Raw genomic sequence first — 7,924 nt, forward strand, 5'->3', positions numbered from 1 at the left:
GGCAGTGGTAGGTTCAGGCCTCAGTCTCAGTAAGTCTGGTCTTTCACAGCTCTGAAATGGTTCTACAGTTCACCACTTTCTCCTCTTCTGTGACCTGGTTTAGGACATTTGTTTGTTCACAGGGATCTTGGGCAGCAAGGGAAGAGAGGCTAGTAGCTGAGGCTGTGAGTCAGAGATCCAGACCTGGACTGAGAAGTAACCCTGAGGAACTGGTCAGTCTGGAGAGATGAAGAGGGTGTCCAGAGGAAAGGGTTGCAGGAAGCACCTCTACCCTTTGCAGCATAGTACTCCGGTCCCTGAACCTGCAGTCTGTTCTTGCACACGGAAGGTCAAGCCCAGCTCTTGCTCAGCGCCCCCCTGCACATCTCCCTCTGTTCAAGGCAGGGAAGTGCTGCCCTGGACTGGACTTGGCCAGAGTCTAAAGGGGGTTTGGTGCCTGGTGAACATCAGATGAAGACTGACTCCATGTTCCTGTGTCCCCAGAGCTTAGTGCTGTGTGTCCATTGTACTGTATATAACAGTTGTAGATTGCACAGGGCCTCCTCAGTATGCTAGACTGAAGCACTCACTTTTCAGAGCTGGGGGGACAGGTAGAACAGCAGGGGCCATGTGCTTGCTTAATATGCCAGGTGTAGAGGCCACAAGAAAAGCAGAGAAAACCTTTGCCAGGGTTGGAAGCATCTGCCCTACCCAGAGGCCCTGTCTAATCACCCTGGGACCTGGAAATACCCTGGACATGAGTAGGAATGGGATTCCCTAACCTGGCACCCCAGAAAAGCCCCAGAACTACTTCAGCCACTAAGAACGCCCAGACTTGGGCCTTTGAGTTGGGAGGTTCACATTCACAAAACCCTGTGCACACAGGCCTGTCTTCCCTGTCTGGACAGGAGACCTCTGTAGATTTCATTTTTCTTTCCAACCTTTGAAAAGCAAAAGATCATTAAGAAACGTGATACCTGATTCTGCCCAAAGGACTGACATTCTCTAGATACTTTCAAGATCTTAAAGTATCAGTTGTGATCCTAGTAGATTCCCATTGCTTGTGGGTTTCCTGGATTGGGAACTAAGACTCTCCCCCACTGTACTGCTGCTGGTAAGATTTGTGACCCTAGCATTTGTTTTTCTTTGCTGGGTCTCCGTTTGCTCATCTGTGTGAGGGGTTGGCCTAGACAAGTAAGTGGGCCTTATTTCATTTGTGTAACAAACCACTCTGAAATTTAGCACCTTCAGTTCAGTTCCGTTCAGTTGCTCAGTCGTGTCCGACTCTTTGCAACCCCATGAATCGCAGCACGCCAGGCCTCCCTGTCCATCACCAACTCCCGGAGTTTACCCAAACTCATGTCCATCAAGTTGGTGATTAGTGAACATTAATTTGCTTCTGATTCTGTAGCTTGGCAATTTGGGCTCTGAACCAGCTGGGTGATTGTTCTGCCTATCTCATCTGGGCTCTCATGTGGCTGAAGTGAGCTGGCAGATTACTGGAAATTGATTGGTCCCAGATAACCACCCAGTTGTCAAGTGGTTGCACAGTGGGGGCCACATACTCCTAGTATCTAGACAGCAAGACAGGTAAGCTCTGATATGTAGGTGCTCATCAAGCTCCTTGCTTGTGTTATGCTTGTAACATTCCATTGGCTAACACAAATTGTATGGCTGAATCCAAATTCCTCTTTATGACCATAATTTGTTTTTAACCTACCTCAGGCTTCATTTCACTTGTCAATTCAAAACATTTAGTAGCAGCTGCTAGAGTGCTTTATGAGGATTTGGAGCAGTTTTTAAAGACTATTAGGAAATAGTAATATGATAGTTTGGTCATGTTTTTTATGGGCAAGGAATTGAAACATGGGTCTGTGAGTGTCAGGTGTTAGCCAACCCTGGCCAGGTCAGATCTTGTCCCATGTGCTGTGCCTGGTCGCTCAGTCGTGTCCAATTTGCGAACCCATAGGCTGTAGCCCGCCAGGCTCCTCTGTCCATGGGGATCTCCAGGCAAGAATACTGGAGTGGGTTGCCATGCCCTCTTCCAGGGGATCTTCCCAGCCCAGTAATCGAACCCAGGTCTCGCACATTGCAGGCAGACTCTTTACCGTCTGAGCCACCAGGGAAGCCCCATAAGGACACTGTATATGCAGTGGGCCATCTGATGAAACCACAAAAATACAAATAGAACAGCAAAAGATTCTGAGCCAGCTGTTCTGAGTTTGAATCCCCTTTGGACCATTGATTGGCTTTGGGTAAATCAAAATCCCTCTACCTGTGGCCACAGTCTTCATAAATAATTATTACATAACAACAGTAAACCACTTCTGAGGGTCTGTTATTAATCTAAAAGGCACATTTTTACCCTTAATCTCCACAGCCACTTTTTAGGTGGATGTAGTGTGAACTTTGAAATTCCTCTCCCGATTCATGTGACAAGCCTCTTCCAGCTCTCCTCCTCTACATACTAAAATTTCCTTTCCTCTTATGCTGGCACCTGTTCATCATTTTTCTGTATGAGTTCCTGGCTCACCAAACCCATGGCTTCAGACTTTACATTCATGCCTCCACCATCTCTGCCTCTAACTCAATCTTCACCAGGAGTGCCAGGGGACATACACAGAGACCCAGTTGATAGCTGCACTTTGATGTCCACAAGGACCTCAGTTGAGCCCTGCCCTCCCCATCTTTGGGCTTCCCAGGTGGTGCAGTGGTAAAGAATCCACCTGCCAATGAAGGAGACACAAGAGACTCAGGTTTCCATTCTTGGGTTGGGAAGATCCCCTGGAGTAGGAAATGGCAACCAACCCGCTCCAGTATCCTTGCCTGGAAAATTCCATGGACAGAGGAGCCTGGCGGGCTATATATAGTCCATGGGGTTGCAAAGTTGGACATGACGGAGACACACACACGACGTCTTTCTTTTCATGAATCCTGCATCTTGGAGAATGGTGTATTTGTTTACCCTATTGCTCATGTCAGCATCATGTTAGTTTTTTCCAAGGTATGTCGTAGCTCTAACCTTTTTTTTGTCCCACTCCCTTAGCAGGTTAAGACCCTTTTCTCTCTTAAAGACTTTTACAATAACGTAACTAGTCTTTCACTTCCCATCAGTCTGCTCTTTCAGTTCAGTTCAGTCAGTCATGTCTGACTTTCTGTGACCCCATGGACTGCAGCACGCCAGGCTTCCCTGTCCGTCACTATCTCCTGGAGTTTGCTTAAATTCATGTCCGTTGTTTCAGCGATGCCATCCAACTATCTCATCCTCTGTCGCTCCCTTCTCCTCCTGCCTTCAACTTTCCCAGCATCAGGGTCTTTTCTAGTAAGTCAGTTCTTCACATCAGGTGGCTAAAGTATTGGAGCTTCAGCATCAACATCAGTCCTTCCAGTAAACACCCAGGACTGATCTTTAGGATGGACTGGTTGGATCTCCTTGCAGTCCAAGGGACTCTCAAGAGTCTTCAACACTATAGTTCAAAAGCACCTAGAACAGGATCTCACACAAATTAGGGATAGTACTTAGGCCGTAATATCTATGTGTTATATAAATGATTATTTAGGAAGAACACAAAGGGAATTCCCTGGCAATCCAGTGGTTAGGACTTGGCACTTTCACTGCTGAAACCTAGGTTTAGTCCCTGGTTGGGAACTAATCCCACAAGCTGTATAGTGCAGAAGAAGGAAAAAAAAAAGCCCAGATTTTGGGCCCTGTGAGAGACGTCTGCCATAGTGAGCTGGGACTGAAAAGTGAAGCAGTCACTTTCCTGAGGCCAAAGCAGTTAATGATAGTGAAGTTGTTTCCCAGCATGTTAGGTTTGGCTAATATCTCATGTAATATTTTGGCTTTAATTTGGTTCCTGGCTCACTTAAAAGTTCATGAAAATCTGTACAATGAATATAATTCTTAAAAAGTGCCCATTAAAATGGTGACATTCAATAAGAATATCTGTTAATACTTAGCTTTAGAACAGCTGGTTCTCCAGTGGTTTCAAATACTGTGTTTAAAACAGAAGCCACACTTAAAGCAAGGGGCAGTAATTAGAAGGTTCTTGAGTATCTGTTACCAGGGAAGGTTTGCAGGGATAAGGACCCACAGCAATCACAGGAGACCCAGCAAGTGTTTCGTCCTTTCTTCTCTGGAGAGCACCACCATTAATGGGACAAAGCTTGAAGGACTATCCCTCTGTTGTTGCAAACCTTTGGGAGAGAGTGATGACTGACAGAATGTGGTCCACTGGAGAAGGGAATGGCAAGCCACTTCAGTATTCTTGCCTTGAGAACCCCATGAACAGTATGAAAAGGCAAAATGATAGGATACCAAAAGAGGAACTCCCCAGGTCATTAGGTGCCCAATATGCTACTGGAGATCAATGGAGAAATAACTCCAGAAAGAATGAAGGGATGGAGCCAAAGCAAAAACAATACACAGCTGTGTATGTGACTGGTGATAGAAGCAAGGTCCGATGCTGTAAAGAACAATATTGCATAGGAACCTGGAATGTCAGATCCATGAATCAAGGCAAATTGGAAGTGGTTAAACGAGATGGCAAGAGTGAACGTCAACATTCTAGGAATCAGCGAACTAAAATGGACTGGAATGGGTGAATTTAACTCAGATGACCATTATATCTACTGCTGCGGGCAGGAATCCCTCAGAAGAAATGGAGTAGCCATCATGGTCAACAAGAGAGTCCGAAATGCAGTACTTGGATACAAATCTCAAAAACGACAGAATGATCTCTGTTCGTCTCCAAGGCAAACCATTCAATATTACAGTTATCCAAGTCTATGCCCCAACCAGTAACACTGAAGAAACTGGACGGTTTTATGAAGACCTACAAGACCTTTTAGAACTAACACCCCAAAAAGATGTCCTTTTCATTATAGGGGACTGGAATGCAAAAGTAGGAAGCCAAGAAACACCTGGAGTAACAGGCAAATTTGGCCTTGGAATGCGGAATGAAGCAGGGCAAAGACTAAGCTTTGCCAAGAAAATGCACTGATCATAGCAAACACCCTCTTCCAACAACACAAGAGAAGACTCTACACATGGACATCACCAGATGGTCAACACCAAAATCAGATTGATTATATTCTTTTCAGCCAAAGATGGAGAAGCTCTATACAGTCAATAAAAACAAGACCAGGAGGTGACTGTGGCTCAGATCATGAACTCATTACCAAATTCAGACTCAAATTGAAGAAAATAGGGAAAACCACCAAACCATTCAGATATGACCTAAATCAAATCCCTTATGATTATACAGTGGAAGTGAGAAATAGATTTAAGGACCTAGATCTGATAGAGTGCCTGATGAACTGTGGAATGAGGTTCATGACATTGTACAGGAGACAGGGGTCAAGACCATCCCCATGGAAAAGAAATGCAAAAAAGCAAAATGGCTGTCTGGGGAGGCCTTACAAATAGCTGTGAAAAGAAGAGGCGAAAAGCAAAGGAGAAAAGGAAAGATATACGCATCTGAATGCAGAGTTCCAGAGAACAGCAAGAAGAGATAAGAAAGCCTTCTTCAGTGATTAATGCAAAAGAAATAGAGGAAAACAACAGAATGGGAAAGACTAGAGATCTCGTCAAGAAAATTAGAGATACCAAGGGAACATTTCATGCAAAGATGGGCTCAATAAAGGACAGAAATGGTATGGACCTAACAGAAGCAGAAGATATTAAGAAGAGGTGGCAAGAATACACGGAAGAACTGTACAAAAAAGATCTTCACAACCCAGGTAGTCATGATGATGTGATCACTAATCTAGAGCCAGACATCTTGGAATGTGAAGTCAAGTGGGCCTTAGAAAGCATCACTACGAACAAAGTTAGTGGAGGTGATGGAATTCCAGTTGAGCTGTTTCAAATCCTGAAAGATGATGCTGTGAAAGTGCTACACTCAATATGCCAGCAAATTTGGAAAACTCAGCAGTGGCCACAGGACTGGAAAAGGTCAGTTTTCATTCCAATTCCAAAGAAAGGCAATGCCAAAGAATGCTCAAACTACCTCACAATTGCACTCATCTCACGCTAGTCAAGTAATGCTCAAAATTCTCCAAGCCAGGCTTCAGCAATACGTGAACCGTGAATTCCCTGATGTTCAAGCTGGTTTTAGAAAAGGCAGAGGAACCAGATATCAAATTGCCAGCATCCGCTGGATCATGGAAAAAGCAAGAGAGTTCCAGAAAAACCTCTATTTCCGCTTTATTGACTACGCCAAAGCCTTTGACTGTGTGTATCACAATAAACTGTGGAAAATTCTGAAAGAGATGGGAATACCAGACGACCTAATTGTGCCTCTTGAGAAATCTGTATGCAGGTCAGGAAGCAACAGTTAGAACTGGACATGGACCAACAGACTGGTTCCAAATAGGAAAAGGAGTACGTCAAGGCTGTATATTGTCACCCTGCTTATTTACCTCATATGCAGAGTACATCATGAGAAACACTGGACTGGAAGAAACACAAGCTGGAATCAAGATTGCTGGGAGAAATCTCAATAACCTGAGATATGCAGATGACACCACCCTTATGGCAGAAAGTGAAGAGGAGCTAGAAAGCCTCTTGATGAAAGTGAAAGAGGAGAGTGAAAAAGTTGGCTTAAAGCTCAACATTCAGAAAACGAAGATCATGGCATCTGGTCCCATCACTTCATGGCAAATAGATGGGGAAAGAGTGTCAGACTTTATTTTTCCGGGCTCCAAAATCACTGCAGATGGTGATTGCAGCCATGAAATTAAAAGACGCTTACTCCTTGGAAGAAAAGTTATGACCAACCTAGATAGTATATTCAAAAGCAGAGACATTACTTTGCTGACTAAGGTCCGTCTAGTCAAGGCTATGGTTTTACCTGTGGTCATGTATGGACATGAGAGTTTGGACTGTGAAGAAGGCTGAGCGCCGAAGAATTGATGCTTTTGAACTGTGGTGTTGGAGAAGACTCTTGAGAGTCCCTTGGACTGCAAGGAGATCAACCCTGGGGTTTCTTTGGAAGGAATGATGCTAAAGCTGAAGCTCCAGTACTTTGGCCACCTCATGTGAAGAGTTGACTCGTTGGAAAAGACTCTGATGCTGGGAGAGATTGAGGGCAAAGGGACGACCGAGGATGAGATGGCTGGATGGCATCACGGACTCGATGGCCGTGAGTCTGAGTGAACTCCGGGAGATGGTGATGGACAGGGAGGCCTGACGTGCTGCGATTCATGGGGTCGCAAGGAGTCGGACACGACTGAGCGACTGCACTGAACTGATGCTCCTGGAGACAGGTAGCCACCGTGTCTGAAAGCAGAGCAGTTCTTCACAAGGTCTAAAGCTACCGTCACCATAAAAATAGATAAGTAATAACTATAGTCCTCAGGATTTGCACACTTGGCAGGGCAAAGGCAGAGCATCTCTTAGGGAAAGGGGATACGCTCACAAGTACTATCAGCCATTGCGTCTCCTCTCCTCTGACCAGGTTAATTCAGCCTGAGGGGAGTACAGAAGGAAGATCTTGCACAGTGCAAGGCAGGCAGGCCTGGGTTAAGCACTTTAAATAGAATATTTCATCATCTCTGAGATAGGCATTTTCTCATTTTATAGACGAGAATACAGGATATAATCAATGATTAGGAGGCTGCCAGTCTAGACTGTTCAAGGCCTATACTCATATCCACCATTTAGGGTACTGACAATAAACTATGGTATACCATGAATAATTAATGCAGTTTTAAAAAACACTGTACTAACTTGGAAAATGTTCTTGATATGAAAAGATTCTATGGTGATAGGATTATGGGAATTAAAACTTTGAAATTATAAATTCATCTTAATTAGATAAACACTACCACATGCTATAAAGACTGACATCTAAAAACATACTGTTTTGTTAAGTCTGATGTTCTGTTCAAATATGCACTTCGGAGACCAGGTCAGAGCTGGGGCCTCACACTTCAGGCTGTC

The sequence above is a fragment of the Capra hircus genome, chromosome 13, assembly GCF_001704415.2.
Source record: "Capra hircus breed San Clemente chromosome 13, ASM170441v1, whole genome shotgun sequence".
NCBI lineage: Eukaryota > Metazoa > Chordata > Mammalia > Artiodactyla > Bovidae > Capra > Capra hircus.